Source organism: Myxocyprinus asiaticus, chromosome 35 (genome assembly GCF_019703515.2).
Source record: "Myxocyprinus asiaticus isolate MX2 ecotype Aquarium Trade chromosome 35, UBuf_Myxa_2, whole genome shotgun sequence".
NCBI classification, from domain to species: Eukaryota; Metazoa; Chordata; class Actinopteri; order Cypriniformes; family Catostomidae; genus Myxocyprinus; species Myxocyprinus asiaticus.
Window position 1 is genome coordinate 27,072,683 of NC_059378.1, and position 19,053 is coordinate 27,091,735.

At 38.4% G+C, this 19,053-nt stretch overlaps 1 protein-coding gene across 8 annotated transcripts in view; it reads left to right on the plus strand.

Moving 5' to 3' along the window:
• LOC127425930 (plasma membrane calcium-transporting ATPase 2-like) overlaps nucleotides 1-19,053 on the plus strand; it is a 396,733-nt gene that overhangs the window by 121,517 nt on the left and 256,163 nt on the right. For 7 of the 8 annotated variants that reach the window (XM_051672265.1, XM_051672268.1, XM_051672266.1 and 4 more), the window contains exon 2: nucleotides 14,536-14,562. The exons of the other annotated variant lie outside the window; for it this stretch is intronic. The gene's annotated coding sequence lies outside the window, so the exon portion shown is untranslated. The remainder of the gene's footprint in view (nucleotides 1-14,535; nucleotides 14,563-19,053) is intronic. 8 annotated transcript variants of the gene reach the window in all.

Consider the following 19,053-nt stretch of genomic DNA (forward strand, 5'->3'; position numbering starts at 1 on the left):
TCCTAACTGACCTAAGCCAGGGAATGTTTTCTACAATTAAATGTCAGGAATTGTGAAAAACTGAGTTTAAATGTATTTGGCTAAGGTGTATGTAAACTTCTGACTTCAACTGTAACCCTGTCACATGACTGCTATTACTTTAGACAAGCTGTTAAGCAAAAGTGTTCAGTAAATTGGCCTTATGCCTTTCCTGGAAACCTAGGAGGAGCAGACATGCTGAAAGTAGGTTTTGTACCTGCTATCAATGTGATTAAAGGCATTTTGAGAGGTCAGATGTAAAAATACTTTAGTTATGTCATTGGTGGGGTGGAATTTGTGATTAATACACAAATACAGTACAGTGGGAATTTAGCTGACTAGTGTAAGGTCTTTAGCTCCTTTTAAATGAATAATCCTCTAATGCTATGAGTTTGCAGTTCCAAGCCATGAAGCTTTGTCGTGTTTAAATCAATAAACAATGTGTTCCAGAAAGTAAGTCACACCTGGTCAAAATTGCTTTGTTGAGAAAAATAAATAAATAAATAAATAAGTTGCATTCGTGTGTGAGTGGCACCTGTCATCATTTGCGTTAAGTAATTGTGTGTAACTGTTTGTTTTTATATGGTGTTTCTGTTCATGAAAAAATGCAACAAATAAGCCACAACTGTTATAACATATGTAACTCTGTGTGCTTTCAAATACAGATAAACAGTTTTTACTCAATATTTAGTTTGTAAGTGAAACAATATGCAGGCTGTATTTTATTCAGTAATGTTAACAACTGTTGAGCAAGGATACTTCTGAAATTTTCAAATCTATTTGCCATGCACTAATTGTCTGGTTCACTTGCTGAATGATTTTATTAGGGGTGTGATTTTGACTTTGGGATTGTGAGGAGTTGCGTGTGTTGCATGTGACAGCAGTCTTTTAGACTAGAGTAATCCTGTTTGTTAGCACAATAATGTTATGGTGGAAAATTTTTTAAACTAGTATAAATTACTTTTTAAATGTAAAAACCTCAGAATAGGCTGCTTGTCACGGTGCGAGAGAGACAGGACCCAAGAGCAGAGGTAACAGAGTTCAATCAGATTTATTAATTAAACAGAAAAAGTTATTTTCAAAAAAAGTCAAGCCCAGGAACTTTCTCCCCCGAGACGCAGGCAGAGAACCGATGAATCCTCCTTCATACGGATAGGGCTTCTGAACTGGCAAAGGTGGAGGCCAATGAGAGGGTAAGCACACCTCTACAGAGAGACACACGAGCAAGCTCCAACTATACAAAAGAGCACAAAGAGCACAGTTAACATGACAACAAACACTACCTTCAAGGTTGACAGTACCAACACAACAGTAACAGTAACAATGATCCAACATCGGACATGACACACGAGGGGATTTAAACAAACACGGGGCAGGTGTTGCTCGCAGCTGAAGATTGGAAACAACCAGGGTTCACATGGAAACACTGATTCTGCATGCCAGCGACACCTGAAACACATAAGGGCAAAACATAAACACTCTTTGATAAAACAGACACGGGACGATGATGCCACTGTCCTCATCACATGAAACACACAACCTGGCAAGGTGCCAGGACCGTGATATCACAGTAGAGTGTACGGCGGTCCCAAACAACTGGATACGTGCTCACACAAAAGGGGAACACAAAACACAGAGGCAGGCCAATACTGCCATGGTACAGTACCCCCCCTCGAAGGGATGCCTCCTGGCGTCCCAACGGGAAAATCTAACAAAAGAAAAAGACAAACATCATGAACACTTTACAAAGAACAAGAAACACCATAGGAAGGGAGGGAAACCAGGGAAGGAGTTTAGGGAAAGGGGAGGGGTCTGGCAGCCTGGGACAAGGCCTCAGGGTGGAGGCAGGGACTGGCAGCCAGTGAGGAGGCCTTTCAGGCAGGATTCAGGGGGGAGCGGCTCAGAGGGCGGAGCCGTGGATAACTCAGATGTGGATGCTGATGGCAGCAAGGGAACGGCCTTCATGGTGTGAGCACTGGCAGCCACACCTGGGGAACAGCCTCTGTGGCCGTGAGCTCAGGCAGTGACAGGGAAACAGCCTCTGTGGCTGTGAGCTCAGGCAGTGACAGGGAAACAGCCTCTGTGGCTGTGAGAACTGGCAGTGACAGGGGAGCAGCCTCCGTGGCTGTGGGAACTGGCAGTGATGAGGGAACAGCCTCTAAGGCTGTGAGCACAGGCAGTGACGGAGGAACAGCCTCTGTGGCTGTGAGCACAGGCAGTGATGGGGAAACAGCCTTCGTGGCTGTGAGCACAAGCTGTGATGGGGAAACAGCCTTCGTGGCTGTGTGCACAAGCTGTGATGGGGGAACAGCCTCCGTGGCTGTGAGCACAGGCTGTGATGGTGGAACAGCCACCATGGCTGTGAGTACTGGCAGTGACTGGGAAACAGCCTCCGTGGCTGTGAGCAGAGGCAGTGACGGGGGAGCAGCCTCCATGGACATGAATCCAGGCAGTGATAGGGGAGCAACCTCTGCGGTCATGGGTACTGGCAGTGGCAGGAGACCGACCTGCGCGGTCGGGGGCACTAGCAGGGACAGGGGAACAGACTCAGTGGCTGTGAGCGCTGGCAGTGACAAGGGAATGGCCTCCATGGCCGGGAGCACTGCTAGCAATTGGGGAACGGCCTCCATAGCCGGGAGTGCTGGCAGCGAATTAGGAACGGCCTCCGTGGCTGGGGGTGCCTGGGGAACAGGAGCCCTTCTCCTCCTCCTCCTCCGGGCAGCCGGGAGTGTAGCTGTGGGAACGGCTGTCATGACCATGGATGCTGGCACTGGGATGGCCGATGCTTCAGGCACTGGCTCTGGGATGGCCGAGGTTTCAGGCACCAGCTCTGGGATGGACAAAGCTTCAGGTACTGGCTCTGGGACGGACGAGGCTTTAGGCACTGACTCTGGGATGGACGAGGCTTTAGGAACAGGCTCGTTGACCGTGGCAGGCATGGGTGCTGGCTCGTTGGCCATGGCATGCTTGGGTGCTGGCTCATTTGCCATGGCAGGCATGGACGACAGCTCGTTGGCCGTGGCAGGCGTGGACGATGGCTCTTTGGCCGTGGCAGGCATGGGTACTGGCTCATTTGCCATGGCATACGTGTGTGCTGGCTCATTGGCCGTGGCAGGTGTGGACGACAGCTCTTTGGCCATGGTAGATGTGGGTACTGGCTGCAGCAGGGAAATGGCCCTTGTGGCCGTTGACATAGGCAATGGCACGGAAACGGCCTCAGTGACCTTGGGTGCAGACAGCAGCAGTGGAATGGCCTCCATGGCTGCGGAAGCTGACAGCGACAGAGAAACGGGCATCTGGCTCCTCCTCCTCCTCCTCCTCCAGGCGGTGATCGGTTCACCACACTGCAGCGCGACTGGGTCGAACACTCGACAGAGCTCTGCGCTGAAATCCAGGAACGAGGTGCACCATGGGCATTCGTTGTCCCACATGGCGATTCCCCACTCAGCAGCCTTTCCGGTGAGGCGCAGGATGGTGTAAGCCACCTGTTTAACTGCCACAGTGAGTTCCACAAGCTGTGATGCCATTCTTTCCAATACGCAACTCGAAGCGGAGATCTGATCCTGGTGCCATCTCAGCTGGGCTTCTTGCTGCGAGAGGGTGGAGCGAAGAGATGATCCCTCTGCTGGATCTGTGTGTGTTCGGATCATTCTGTCACAGTGCGAAAGAGACAGGACCCAAGAGCAGAGGTAACAGAGTTCAATCGGAATTATTAATCAAACAGAAACAGTTATTTTCAAAAATAAGCCAAGCCCAGGAACTTTCTCCCCCGAAATGCAGGCAGAAAACTGAAGAATCCTCCTCCACAGGGATAGGGCTTCTGAACCGGCGAAGGCGGTGGCCAACGAGAGGGTAACTGAACCTCTACAGACAGGAACAAGAGCAAGCTCCAACTACACAAAAGAGCACAGTTAACATGACAGCAAACACTACCTTCATGTTTGACAGTACCAACAAAACAGTAACAGTATCAATGATCCGACCTCGGACATGACACATGAGGGGATTTAAATAAGTGGAGAACAAACACAGGGCAGGTGTCGCTTGCAGCTGAAGGTTGTAATGATCAGCATTCCTATGGAAACAATCAGGGATCCCATGGAAACATAACATAACATATTAAAGGGATATTTTGGGTTCAATACAAGTTAAGCTCAGTCGACAGCATTTGTGGCATAATGTTGATGACCACAAACATTATTTCAACTTGTCCCTTCTTTTCTTTAAAGAAAGCAAAATTGAGGTTACAGTGAGGCACTCTCAAATAAAGTGAATAGGGCACATTTTTGGAGGGTTTAAATGCAGAAAATGTAAACATATAATTTTATAAAAGCACATTAATTCTGTTAAAACTCATGTATTATATGAGCTATAAAGTAATTTTTACTGTCATTTTAGGGTTTTAGGGTTTATGGCATTACGTCACCATGGAAAAAAAGTTGTAAAACTACATATAACTTGACACAGAAAAGCTTAGTAAGCGATTTTATCACACGTGTTAACATGTTAACACATATTGTTTACTTCTTGTGGCTATACTTTTAAGCAGTGAGTATTTGAACATTTACCGATTTTTTTTTAAAGACACTGGATGAGTCTAGTGCCACCATTTATTTATATGTCATAATGTGTTTTAATGGCAAATTGTTTGTTATGTTGTGTAACTGACATCATTTAATCATTTGGCTTCTTCCACAACCTTTGAGGGAACATTTTATAAAGGCTGTGATGTGAAATTATGGTTACATTTATTAAATTTGTTTGGTTTTCATATACATTATGGTTACATTTCTTACATTTGTTTAATTTTCATATACATTTGTGCAGATTTTGAACAATCAGTGGGCTGAAAAACATCAAACTAATCAGGCAACGCTGTTTATATGTGCTGTACACATATGCTAACAAATTCTATAAGCTAATTTTTGCATGTGATAGCATTGTATTAGCATTTAGCTTACCTGAACATCTCTTGCTACCTTATGTAGCACTGATATTTATTCAATGATATTTACCACTGATTAATAATAATAATAATAATAATAATAATAAATGTAATAAATGTAATTAATTTAAAGAACTTGTTGAGAGTGCTAGGTCAGTCTCTTTTCTTTAAACCTGCATATATCTTACAGATTATTGTGTGGGATAGGCCAAGGCAGCAAGTATGCTATAACGCTGCATTTTAAAACTGTCCTTGCAGGCAAAATAAACCCATCTATCTTCTAGTCATGTATCTGGAGTCCTTGAAGGGGATGCTATCCCTCCTCTCCAAATTACAACAGTCAGAGGTCAAGTGCTACGAAAGTAAATGGTGTTGATTGTTTGAGATATTGTATTGTTTACAACCCTGAACCTCATGGATGCAGTCACTCAGTGCAATAAAACTGTCTTCAGAAGAGAGTGTCCTGAATCTTTATTACTTATTTCAAATCACAGAGGGATGGAATATAATATTTGATAATTTATTGCTGTCCTATAAATTCTAATGTCTATAATATTCTCTCTCTCTCTCTCTCTCTCTCTCTCTCTCTCTCTCTCTCTCTCTCTCTCTCTCTCTCACACACACACACACACACGCACACACACATATTGTATTAACGCAAGTAGTGACACAGGGCTAGTAAAACCTTTTATAGCGCTCTATCAATCCACTGCTCTGTGGATTGGTGAATTTCGATACTGTCACTAATAAATTGAGCTCACTGATGTAATCCAATCGGTCTGCTATTTTATTCCAACCATTATTCCTGGGAAGAGGCTTGCATAGATATTTAGTTTATTCATAGTGTTATGTTTTGTAGTCCGTACGTTGTAGCTTAGTGCAACTATGCAGTTTGGTCTATTAGTGGGATTTGTGGAATTGTGGACACATTAATTAATTTTGACTGGCAGGGTAAAAATATTGTTTTTATTTTTAAATGACAAAGTAAAGTAAGACTCTTGGGGTGTGATGAGGCCCTAAGAATTGGGCCAGAGGGCCCCCATTGGCATGTTGTTGCTGGTGTTACTACAATTTAAATGAATTATTATTATAATTTATGGAGTTAATATTTTAGAATATTTGTACAGTTTAAATGTACATTTCGCACATTTTCATTCTTCATTATAACCTATGCTAATTGAGCAGAATTATTCAATCAGAATCCATAATGCTATAATGGCATAATATAAGATTGATCATAAAAAAATATTTTTACGTTTTTTTATTTAGTACTGCCCAGATAAAGCTATTTGACAATACAAACTACCACAAAACAATGCAAGCGGTTTTTGATGCTCAAGGAGGCAACACATGTTACTGTATTAAGAACCAAAGGTGTGTAAACTGGATAATTTGGGTAACTGCATTTATTATTTTGACTTGTGGAATAGGGTACAATGGGGCTAAAGGCACCCTGGGGTAAAAGACACAACTTTTAAATTGTTGCAAATTTATTTTGAGACAATATACTTAATGGTCAAAGTTTTGTTCAAGGTGATTAAATCAAAAGCGTTTCAATAACTGTCCAAAAAGTTAAAGCAGGGGTTCTCAACCTTTTGGAACTTGCCCCCCCCCCAAGTATCTCCAGTCATATGTCACCCTCCTCCCCCGAGTTTATGCACATATTTGTGGAGGTATAATGACTATCTATACCTAACCTTTATCTGTTTTTTATAGATAGATGAGTTATTAAAAAAAACTTTTCATGACTTTTATGATTTTTTTATAGGGATGCACTGACTAATACTGGTATCGGATTCGGGTCTGATACCACGCTCATGTACTTGTACTCGTACTCATAAAAATGCTCCAATACCAAAAACCGATACCATCTGACATACGGATGTCACGTAAACATTCAGCGCACATATTAAAATCACTTCATGTCCTAGTGAGATTATTTAACAGCAAAAGCTGTCATCCTCCACCTGGAGGCAATTTCAGTACTTTGTTTTCAAGGCTGTCACGGCAGCATCAGACAACCGAGGACATTCACTCATCACAGTCAACCAAAATGAGGGCAGAGAGCAAGAGCTATAAAGGTGTCGCAATCTGGTGTTGCTCTTTAATTCAACTAACTCTTTGCCTGGGCAACTGAAGGGGTCTCTGATCCAAGCAAATGAACTGAAATCCTCACTGAAATAATGGCCCAATTTTTGTTTCAGTCCATAAACATGGTGAGCGATTGTATCAAAGTAAAGATAGTTATCCTGGTCTCTTGCACACAGTCAGCAAATTTGGGAAACATGTCAACATTTTATTAATCAACCGATCGCGTCAAAGATCCAGTTTCCCAACGAATGCACTTTGTCTGAAAGAAGCAAGATGTTGGCATCTCTTCCTTGCATCGATGTGTTCAACAGATTCAACCTATCGAAAATGTCTACAAGGTATTACAACTGAGCTAACCACAGGGGGTCCTCCAGGTAATGTGCAAGGTCAGACTTCACATCAAAAAGGAACATCTACACCTCTGAACGCAATTCATAGAGGCGATGTAAAACCCGACCTCTAGAGAGCCAGCGCACCTCAGTGTGAAATAGGAGCTGCTTATGTTTGGCTCCCATTTCCTGACACAGCAATGAAAATAGGTGTGCATTTAATGGCCTTGCTTTAATTAAATTGACAATTTGCACTGCCTGCTTTAAAACTGACTGCAGAGACTCAGGCATTTTCTTTGATGCAAGAGATTTGTGATGAATCATACAGTGGGTCCACTTGGCTAAAGGGGCGAACTGCTGGACACGAGTGACCAGACCGCTAAGCCTCCCAGTCATTGAACGAGCCCTGTCCGTGCATATCCCAACACATCTATCCCATGATATTCCTGCATCCCGTATATACCCATCCAGAACTTCAAACAATGCCTCGCCAGTTGTGTGCGCTGAAAGACACAGAGAGAAAATGATGTCCTCCTCAATGTTACCATCTTTGACATATCTGACATAGGTAAGCAACTGTGCTAGCCCTGCACAATCAGTTGTCTCATCAAGCTGCAGGGCATAGTACTGACTTTGCATGATGTTAGCTAGCAATTGCTCACTTGCCACACTGGGGCAGCGGTTCAGCATCTGTCCCAGCCACAGTAAAGCCAAACTGAAAATAGCTATCATCATACTTACTACAACTCCTTTTGGCACGTGTGATAATAGCCTACTTACCACCATGTGTTCGTTCGGCTAGTAGTCACTGTCAATCTGACCTGTGGCTGCACTTACAGCTAGTTAAAAAGGCAGGCTAAGCTCCGCCTCTCCTTATCAAAACGAAAAAGCAGTGGGAGAGGGAACGCATTTTTTAAATTTTTTTACGTTTTTTTATGCAGAGGGTAATGTCATGGAGACAGATGGCAATTGTGAATGACCTTTATTCAAATTTTCTAAAGGAGATGAAGCATATTGATGTCACATGTTCTAAATATGTTTACAGTTCACATTAGGCTCATGTATATTTGCTCGGTACTTCAGCATTGAAGCCTATTTGAAGTCAATCATCAATAAATCTTGAAAACGTCCTACCTGTTGAGAACCAGTGAGTTAAAGTATAGTATCTGGGCTGAAAGCCCCCATAAAACACAATGTTTTTCTTAAGTGGGGGGAATATATTTGTTAAGAAAAATTTTCAAAATGGGCTCACATTGACTGGTCCAATCACAATGGAGATTAATTTGTTTATAGAATACTTGAGATGTTATGAAATGACAATTGAATGACAATTTATTGAAATGAACAGAAGATGGTACACCCTTTTCTGAAGTGGTTATTTTGAAAAAGCATTATCTTAATTTGTTATTGAAAATATCTTGCTGTCTTAAAACTATTTGCAAAGCAAAAAACTAAGTTGAAAAATGTGCTCCTATATCTACACTATATCACTTTAACCTCAAATGGGGCCCTTTTACCCCAAGTGTGGAGGCCTTGATGTTGCTCCATCAATATTCAATAAAAAGGAAATGTATATTTTTAATCTTGATACACTTTGCAACCAGAAAAAAAAAAAAGTTTCTTACAGATTCTGCAAGGGGTATGTAAACTTTTGAGCAGAACTGGGTAACACTTTATAATAACTACACGGTATAAAGTATTTGTAAATCATTAGTATATAGTCAATTGATCATTTATAAATTATTGTTCCCACATTAATATGCTACATACAAATAGTTTGTTATTTATTTATATTCACTTTAGCAAATTATTTATTATTGTTTAATAAGTTCATTTATATGCAGTTTGATCTTTTTTTTTTTTTTTTTTTTTTTACATGAACAAGGCATGAATTCATAGTAAATAAAGAAATTATGGGATATATGTAATTAATTGGTTTTACATTTAAATGTAATTAATGTATTTGTTAATGTTTTTTATGATTTAGCAATTATTACATAATATATGTCATAATAAAGCATTGACTAATTGCTAACTAAGCATTTTGTACTGTACATAACAGATTTGTATTTGCACTGTACATAACAGATAACAGATTTGTATTAGATTGCACTACTTATGTGTATGTGTGTATGTATGTATGTGTGTGTCTGTGTGTGTATGTATGTATGTGTATAACTATTTTTTATTTTTTATTATTATCTATGTCTTGCTGCTGTTTTTGTATTGTTTTTGTATTGTTGTACACTGGAAGCTCCTGTCACCAAGACAACTTCCTTGTATGGTGTAAGCATACTTGGCAATAAAGCTGATTCTGATTCTGATTCTGATTCTGATTTTGTGTGACCTAATCTAAAGTGAAAACTGTATATGCCTAATTAAACATTTATGAATGATCTATTACTCTGACAACTTGGCCGTGAAATAACCAATTAAAAGGCACAAAACAGACACTAAATCTTAATAAAAAAATAAAATAAAAAAATAAAAACAGACACAACACAAAAGTACAGGAATAATACTGAGAGAGGAAAATCCACAGTTTATTAAAAGAGATCCTCTAATTGCTCAAATGCCACTTTAGCATGTTCCATCCTATTAAGCTTTATGAGCAGATTTGATCTCATTATTGCAAATTAAAATTACTGTTTAATTCAGTTTCACCAGTGGACCTACTATAAATATTTCATTAAATTTAATTCCAAAAATCCCGCTACAGCCTGTGCGCATGCTCTAGAAACCGCCAGCACGTCACCATGGTCACATGACAGTGATGAAATGGCAAAAAAAAAAAAAAAAAAAAAAAACAGAAATAGGAAAGTGCATGTAACATTATATTGTTGACTTTAAATGATATTTTGCCAATTCAGTGTCTACTAAACTTCATTAGTGAAATTAACTTACTATGTTGCTTAAGTGTACAAGTGACGTTGTCACACCGTACATGTTACTTTTCTCAGCGCTGGGCCGGATGGAACAATAACATAGTTATAATAATAATAATAACGATAATAGTTTGTGGTTACTGTCCTAACATTTGAATGCTGATCAACGAAGAATTCAGCTTTCAGGATTCAGGCCTGGAGGCGCCTCCTTCAGGAAGACACATTTGTCTCTTAAAGAAAATATTTTTAGCCAAATCACCACTTTTAATGAGTTTTAATGAGCAAAATTACATATTCAATACATCAACAACTTTTATTACTTCAAAGAAAAGGCAAATGTTTAAGTTTGCTAGGCATAAAAAATAGGACCCGATATTTTTCCCCCCTAATTCTGCTTTGTTTTCCCAAATTCTGTTTTCCATTTTATTTTTTCTGAATTCCATTTAAAAGATTATTTTTTTAATCAAAAATATGACTTATCAAATGAATTACTGTATTAAGTTCATCCAATGAAATTATTTTATCAAATAAAGTGCTTCAATAGCATCTTCACAGCTGAATCTAAATTATTATTTTTTTTTGACAAACAAAATGAGCACAACAGAGAATCACTGTATAAATTAAAAACTTACAGCACATTCAGTACAACAGCACACTTGTTTGTGAAATTTGCTAAAAATAGAATTATTCATTATATAATAGTAATAATATTTATAATAATAATAATAATAATAATAATAATAATAATAATAATAATAATAATAATAATTATTATTATTATTATTATTAAAATTAATATTCAATTTTTACTATGGAGTAGTAATATATTTTTGTCATAATTTCTTCAATTTCACATGTCCATTTAAACCAAACTTTTATTTTGATGGATCACTGTGTCAGTTTCTGTGTCTGTTTGAGGGAAGTTTCACACTTTTGGATAAGCAGTTCGCTACATGGTCATTTGGTTGTTACACCGTAAGAAGCTGCAATTTAATTAAATAAATAGTCTGAAATGTGCTGCACGCTTCGCATTAAATGAGTGTTTCTCTCTCTGTAATCTTATACACAGATTACAGAAGTCATAATGTGATGTTTTTAGTGAGTCAATGCCTTCACACATCACTTTGAAGCATGCAACACAAGAGAACTGAATATTTATTAAATGAAATCACAGGCTGGTGTGGTTTAATAATCTGACTAGGACACATGTACAACACATTTACAAGATCAACAGAAGATTTAGTGACAACGCAGTACTTACCCGAAAGGGTGAAACTGTCACACTGGTCCCGGGCCAGCTGGCCATACTTACTGTTGAACCATGTTAATAGATGTTTAATTAGGCATATCTAGTTATCACTTTAGGTCACGCAAAATGCTTAGCTAGCCATTAGTAAGTGCATTATTACTACATTTATTAAGCATTAATTGATTTAATAGTAAGTGTTACTAAAACATTAATAAACACATTAAGCAGAAATGTGTATCCAATTAATTACATATTTAATATCTTTATAAACTATAAATTTATGCTTTCTTAATGTTAACATTATCATTATCAAACTGCCTATATATGAACTTATTAAACAATAATAAATCATTTGTTAAAGTGAATAGAAACAAATAATATACTATTTATATGTATCTTATTAATGTATTAATAATTTAGGAGCAATAATTTATAAATGATCAATTAACTATAAACGAATGCTTTACAAATACTTTATACCATGTAGTTATTATATAGTGTTGCCCAGAACTGTATTTAAATTTTTTACAGTTTATCAGAAAATTACATTATTCTTAAGGGAGGCATCTTCCCCCATCTTCAATCCAGGTCCATATGATAAATCAGTAGTGTAATTGTGTCTATAATTCGGTATGGATTATAATGCTTAAAATGTGCATGGTAAATGTTGCATATATGTGTAGTACAGGATTCACTCAGTACTTTGAGGGGAGGGATATCAACCTTCAGTGCTCTCTCCAATTAGTTAAAACACTGCCATTGCATGTTATTATATAATGCACATTTAATAAAAGGTTAATAGCTATTGGTCATGACCCCATGTAGTAACTGCTCTTTATTGGTAAGTGAGGATGTGTCTCATTGTATTAGTGTAAGTATGAGGCACTTCTGTGGAACTCTGAGGATTTTTAAATAGGAAACTTTATGTGATGGACTTCTGATCATGGACAATATATACTTTAAGCTTTACATGACTGTCCTTATGTGTATTATGAGCAATATTTTTTGAACACTTTTACTTATGTACTTATATGTGTGTAAGGAATAACTGAAGACGGACAGCTGAATTATTGAAAAATAAAATTACAATGACGCACACACCACAAACACACACAACAGCCATGTCTGTGATCAAATGATGGGAAAATACCCTCTTAATGATATTTGTTGTACAAAACAGGCTCAGATGGGATAAATCAAGTACTTTGCAGCCTCTGTAAGGTGCAATTTAATTACCACAGAAACACGTCAAGTCTTAACTATCACAAAAATGCAGAACGAGACATTTGCTAACTCTTTTCATTCATTCATCATACAGTTGAGTTCAAAGATGCTCTTGAGGCTGGCAAAGCAGATAGCCACAGTGCTGGCTGATTAACACTGATTATCAACATTGTAGATTGGAATATAAAGAGTCTCATCTCTTAAATGTGGGATATACTGTATGTAGTACAATACAAACATTAATGTGTGGTGGATAAAACACTTAAAATAAGTAAATAAGAGTGCTATCTTATGCAAAGCAAGTAATATTTTGGTGATACATTTTTCATTGAATAACATATTATTAGAGTGAAAATAGCACATCATGACTCCAGTTCTTCAAGTGAATATCTCCGAGTGATCACAGGCAAAGTCCAGGTAAGCTCAAACCATGAGATTCTTCCGCGCAGAAGAGCAGTGCTGAAACACAATTGACGTCAAATGTTCCGCCACAAGTCAGATGTCGATAGAGAGCGCAAAGTTCCATATTGCAGTTTTAATTTAGTGCGATTAATTATCTGAAAAATAACACATTAAAAAATATACATAAACAGTTTTTAAAAAACTGCAATTAATCATATTCTGACCCGTAAATACATTTTGTAATTAGGAATGTTCCTACCACTGGAGCAATTCAAGCTTGATGTACAACCTTGAGTTTTTTAAGACTCTATGGTAGTAGGGGGTAGATTAGGCTATTCAGATTAGTGGTCGATGTTGTTTTTCCAGTGGTCTTTTCTTAAACAACTACAATTAAAATAAGGAAATACATATTATGTGGTGGTGGGGGAAAATGCCCAGTCAAGGAAATCATGAGACGAATATTTATAGCAATAAAAATACATAATTATATCAAATCATTAAAAATATGATGTATCAACATTTTTGTAGTAGTCGTGGTAGTAAAAGTAAATTAGTAATAAAACAAACAAACAAACCACACTCTTCTGTGTGCTAATACATTTGAATTTGTGCTAATTCATTTTTTGGTTCACTAGTGCCAGTGCTAAAAACCTTACAGCACCAAGTAAGCATACAGCCCTGGCTAAAAGTGAATGTTGTCAATATAGACAACATTCACCACATATAGATCTTTCATAAATGCTGATAGGGTATAACTCAAAAGCTATATGCAAGTAATCCTTTAACTTAGTGCTGAGGATTTTTGTACAGCAGCTGACAACATTGGCTGGGATCCTACAGTACTTGCACACATCTGGCTTGTCAGTGACCTTGAAATTAGTGTGCTTGTTTTCCAACCGGACACTAAACTGTGCACATCTCTGACATATTCACGTTTGGGTGTGTTGAAGAAGATGTGTAGCTTTGCTATTTAAGCTTAGTTATTTAATGAGAAGCTCTGACTGAACAATTCAATAATATCATAGTATTTATTTAGGGTGACATTACACAAATAGGGTGACAACATATAATATTTATGAATTTATTTATTAGAAGCCACCCTATTTTATATAACTCAATTGAAATGTGATAAACAGCAACAATTGAATAAAAACTTAAAAAAAAGAAAACAGTAACTTCTGTCAAAGTCCCTTTAAGTCTGTGCAGGGCTCAAGTGAATCAGTGAATCGTGTATGTGAACTAGTTCTTTTCATGAACAGCTTGAACGAACTGACTCACTAAAATGATTCGGAGTTCCCAACACTAAATATAAGGGAATTGTTTATTTTAACCAGTACATTTACATGAACTGTCCGAAGGAACCGATTCACATAAATTATTTTGATTTTCCAGTGCTACATAAGAGAGAGGACGGCTGAGGTGAGCACGTTTAACTCCCTCCCCCATTTTGTGACACTTGTAGCATGTATCATCAGTTATGTTTTGTCTGTTCATATTGTACAGTTCATGACAGTTAGCTATTTTGTATTATGGTGTCATGTGTTGTTGATTTAGGTCCTGTCTTTTATTTTGTATTTCTATTCGTGTTTTACTGTAACTTGGTTTAGTGAGGACTTTTATTTTGAAATTGCCTTGTGATCGTCCTGTTTCCTGTTTTGTTCTGTATGCTGTTTCTATTGGCTATCTGTCTTATTACTCTTGTTTAGCAATTGGTTCTTGTTTCATTGTCTTGCTTAGGGTGTGTTTCGTCTCGCTCCCTAGCTTTCCTATGTCGTAGAATCAGTATATTGCGAACACGAAATTGGGCACTGTCAAGGGTATTGATTAACTGAGCATTGGAACACTTATGACTCAATCACCAGTGACACAATTACGAAGTCACGCTTTTAAACAGCTGGTATTAATCAGCAAAATCGCTATATAACTATGGCACTATTGTGCGTTTTCATGGTAGATATTAAAACTATAATTTATGAAAGACAAACAACATAAATGAAGAAATAAATAAACAAAGGAGAGTATTTGTTATATTTTTAACAACTCCAATATTTGTTTCCATATAAAAGACAAAATAAGGCTTTTACATTTTATATTTACACTTGCACTCGTCCTTTAACGACTTGAGAGACTTCAGGAGACCTGACGACATTTCCGGTAAGAGACCATAGCAAGCAGCAATGCTCCCTGGTTTTTACGTTGGTTTTGTGATTGGAACAGCCCTAGAAATGGCCGACTCCCTGACCAGTGCCCTGACTACTGAACTAGGGAGCTGAATGAGATGCACCCTTACGCTGCATCCAAATATCCATACTTTCCTACTATATAGTATGCCAAAAACAGTATACCAATGTAGTATGTCCACATTCTCAGTATTCATAAAATAGTATGCAAAAAATACCCGGATGACCTTCAATTTCCAGCGAGATTCTGAAGTGTGGATCGACAGGACACTTTACCATCCTATAATCAACCGGGAGCTGAGTAGACGTCATGTTCAAAATGCTAGATTTGAAATAATGGTGGTGATCCGAGAGTCAGATTGTTGTTTTCAACTGTAAGTGAAATAAATTCAAGAAAGCTGTTTCTTGTGCTTAAATGGTGCTTGTTTAACAAACCCAGAGTTGATTATTTTTGCGGTTGTTGTTATTACCAAGGAGCTCTAAAATGCCTGGCGAAAGCCATCAGTTAGCATTCACATTCATCTCTATTGCAGTGCTCAGTTGGTGCTACTGTCATGCTACTGAAAAATGTCACTCCTTTTACTCCCCAACACTGCTGCTAACAACAAGGCTATTTATTGAAAAAGCATATGCAGGACAAAACATTACTGATAGGCTTTCAGATCACAATTAGGCCATAATTACAGTACATCACACACTTGAAAGCTAATCACACATATTTTAGAATGGCTTAATGCAGAATCTTTCAGCAGAATTTGAAGGATGCATCTCGCCAAAGATTTGCACCTGTATATTGCTGCTGAAAATTGAGATGCATTGAGAATAGTTTTGGAATCGTCTGTCATTTGCTAGAGGCTAGCCAAATTAGACAGATACCAACAAAGATTTTTGTTGTGTGACATGCCCTAATCCTTGAAAACCATAAACAATTCGAGTTGTTGGACACACTTTCTAGTTGTCGGGTCCCCCATTGTGTCCTCTCTATTTCCCATTAACAAGAGTGTGTATAAGTGTGTGTTGTGCTGTCTGGGCTGCTGGAGTTTTGGTGCACTGCAGCTCTATGGTGCAGCATTGATATGCAGGGGCCATCTTTATTCACAGGCACACTCTCCATCTGTCCTGCAGCACAACCCTCTACAACAGCCTCTCACTCTAGCGCTCAATGCTCTCCCCTCATGGCTAACTGCATGTCTGCTTTTCACTCGTATGTGGCCAAGGTCCCAAAGATTTCCCAAATGATTTTATGTTGATGTTGATGTTTATACACATATGTTGTTGTACAGCATTACATTTTGGACTTTTATCTGATATATTATACGGCACTAGAGATGAAATATTTAAAGTAGGGCTGTAAATTTAACACGTTATTTTAGTGTGATTAATTATAAGAAAAATGAACAGAATGCAGGGATCTTGAGATGTGTTTTTCAAAGTTTCAAACAACGTTGAACTTGACACAGTGTCCTAAAAACACAGGGTTTATGACTAGAGAAAGCTGGGGAAACAAAATTAGACGGAATGCAACCAAAGTGAGATGCTCCAAAAGCGCTCATCTGATGCACAGGAACATAGAACAATTCTATGTTCAACAATTCAAAAGGACTCACTTTTTATTAGGTGTCTTCAACTACTATGTACTTAATCATTTAAAACAATGTACTTATTATGTACATATGTGTTGTTGCATTGTACTTACAATTAAAGTACCTGCATTTAATTACATGTATAGTTACACTGTTAACCTTACCCCTAAACCTAACCGTACCCCAACTCTTATCCTTAACCCTAACCGCTACCCCCTACCCTTTGTCCTAAACCTACCCATACCTCAACCTCAGTAGCAGCAAATATGCATTTTTTTGAGAATTTTTCTGAACAATATGTAGTATTGTGTTGCATGTGTTTTAATTTTAGTACATAGTAGTTAATGACACCTTATATAAAGTGGGACCATTAAAAATAACACAGTTGGAAATAGGAGAGTAATAGGGTTATGTTCAATGATATGAAAATAAAACAAATATTTTTATTTTACTTTTTGTATTGTCTAAAAACTTTATTTTAGCTGCTACAATACAGTATATTTATATTATGTTTTTTAATGATCTGAATTATAATATAATGTTATATATAATATATACACTATATTGCCAAAAGTATTCGCTCATCTGCCTTTAGACGCATATGAACTTAAGTGACATCCCATTCTTAATCCATAGGGTTTAATATGACGTCGGCCCACCCTTTGCAGCTATAACAGCTTCAACTCTTCTGGGAAGGCTTTCCACAAGGTTTAGGAGTGTGTTTATGGGAATTTTTGACCATTCTTCCAGAAGCGCATTTGTGAGGTCAGACACTGATGTTGGATGAGAAGGCCTGGCTCGCAGTCTTTGCTCTAATTCATCCCAAAGGTGCTCTATCGGGTTGAGGTCAGGACTCTGTGCAGGCCAGTCAAGTTCTTCCACACTAATACACATAAGGTCTTTATGGACCTTGCTTTGTGCACTGGTGCGCAGTCATGTTGGAACAGGAAGGGGCCATCCCTAAACTGTTCCCACAAAGTTGGGAGCATGGAATTGTCCAAAATCTCTTGGTATGCTGAAGCATTCAGAGTTCCTTTCACTGGAACTAAGGGGCCAAGCCCAGCTCCTGAAAAACAACCCCACACCATAATCCCCCCTCCACCAAACTTCACAGTTGGCTCAATGCAGTTAGACAAGTACCGTTCTCCTGGCAACCACCAAACCCAGACTCGTCCATCAGATTGCCAGATGGAGAAGCGTGATTCGTCACCCCAGAGAACGCGTCTCCACTGCTCTAGAGTCCAGTGGTGGCGTGCTTTACACCACTGCATCCAACGCTTTGCATTGCACTTGGTGATGTATGGCTTGGATGCAGCTGCTCGGCCATGGAAACCCATTCCATGAAGCTCTCTACGCACTGTTCTTGAGCTAATCTGAAGGCCACATGAACTTTGGAGGTCTGTAGCGATTGATCTGCAGAAAGTTGGTGACCTCTGCACACTGTGCGCCTCAGCATCCGCTGACCCCACTCTGTCATTTTACATGGTCTACCACTTCGTGGCTGAGTTGCTGTCATTCCCAATCGCTTCCACTTTGTTATAATACCACTGACAGTTGACTGTGGAATATTTAGTAGCGAGGAAATTTCACGACTGGACTTGTTGCACAGGTGGCATCCTATCACAGTACCACGCTGGAATTCACTGAGCTCCTGAGAGCGGCCCATTCTTTCACAAATGTTTGTAGAAGCAGTCTGCATGCCTAGGTGCTTCATTTTATACACCTGTGGCCATGGAAGTGATTGGAACATCTGAATTCAATTATTTGGATGGGTGAGCGAATACTTCTGGCAATATAGTGTATATATATATATATATATATATATATATATATATATATATATATATATATATATATATATATATATATGTGCGATTAGTTAGATTAATTAATTGGCACATCATGTAATTATTTCTGTCTAAAAATTGTATCAAGTCAGATTATTTTGATTGCACCTTATTCACAGAAGTCTGCACTATTTGCCTGCCGCAATTTAAAATTTCACATTCTGACAGTAAATGGGTGGGAACTTTGTTTGAATGGGATGTTTCTATACATCTTCATGAAATAATCATCAAATGATGGAACGGGTATGTATCCAGTGGTATAGATATGCGCACATTTAGCATTGTAAAGAGCCGATTCAG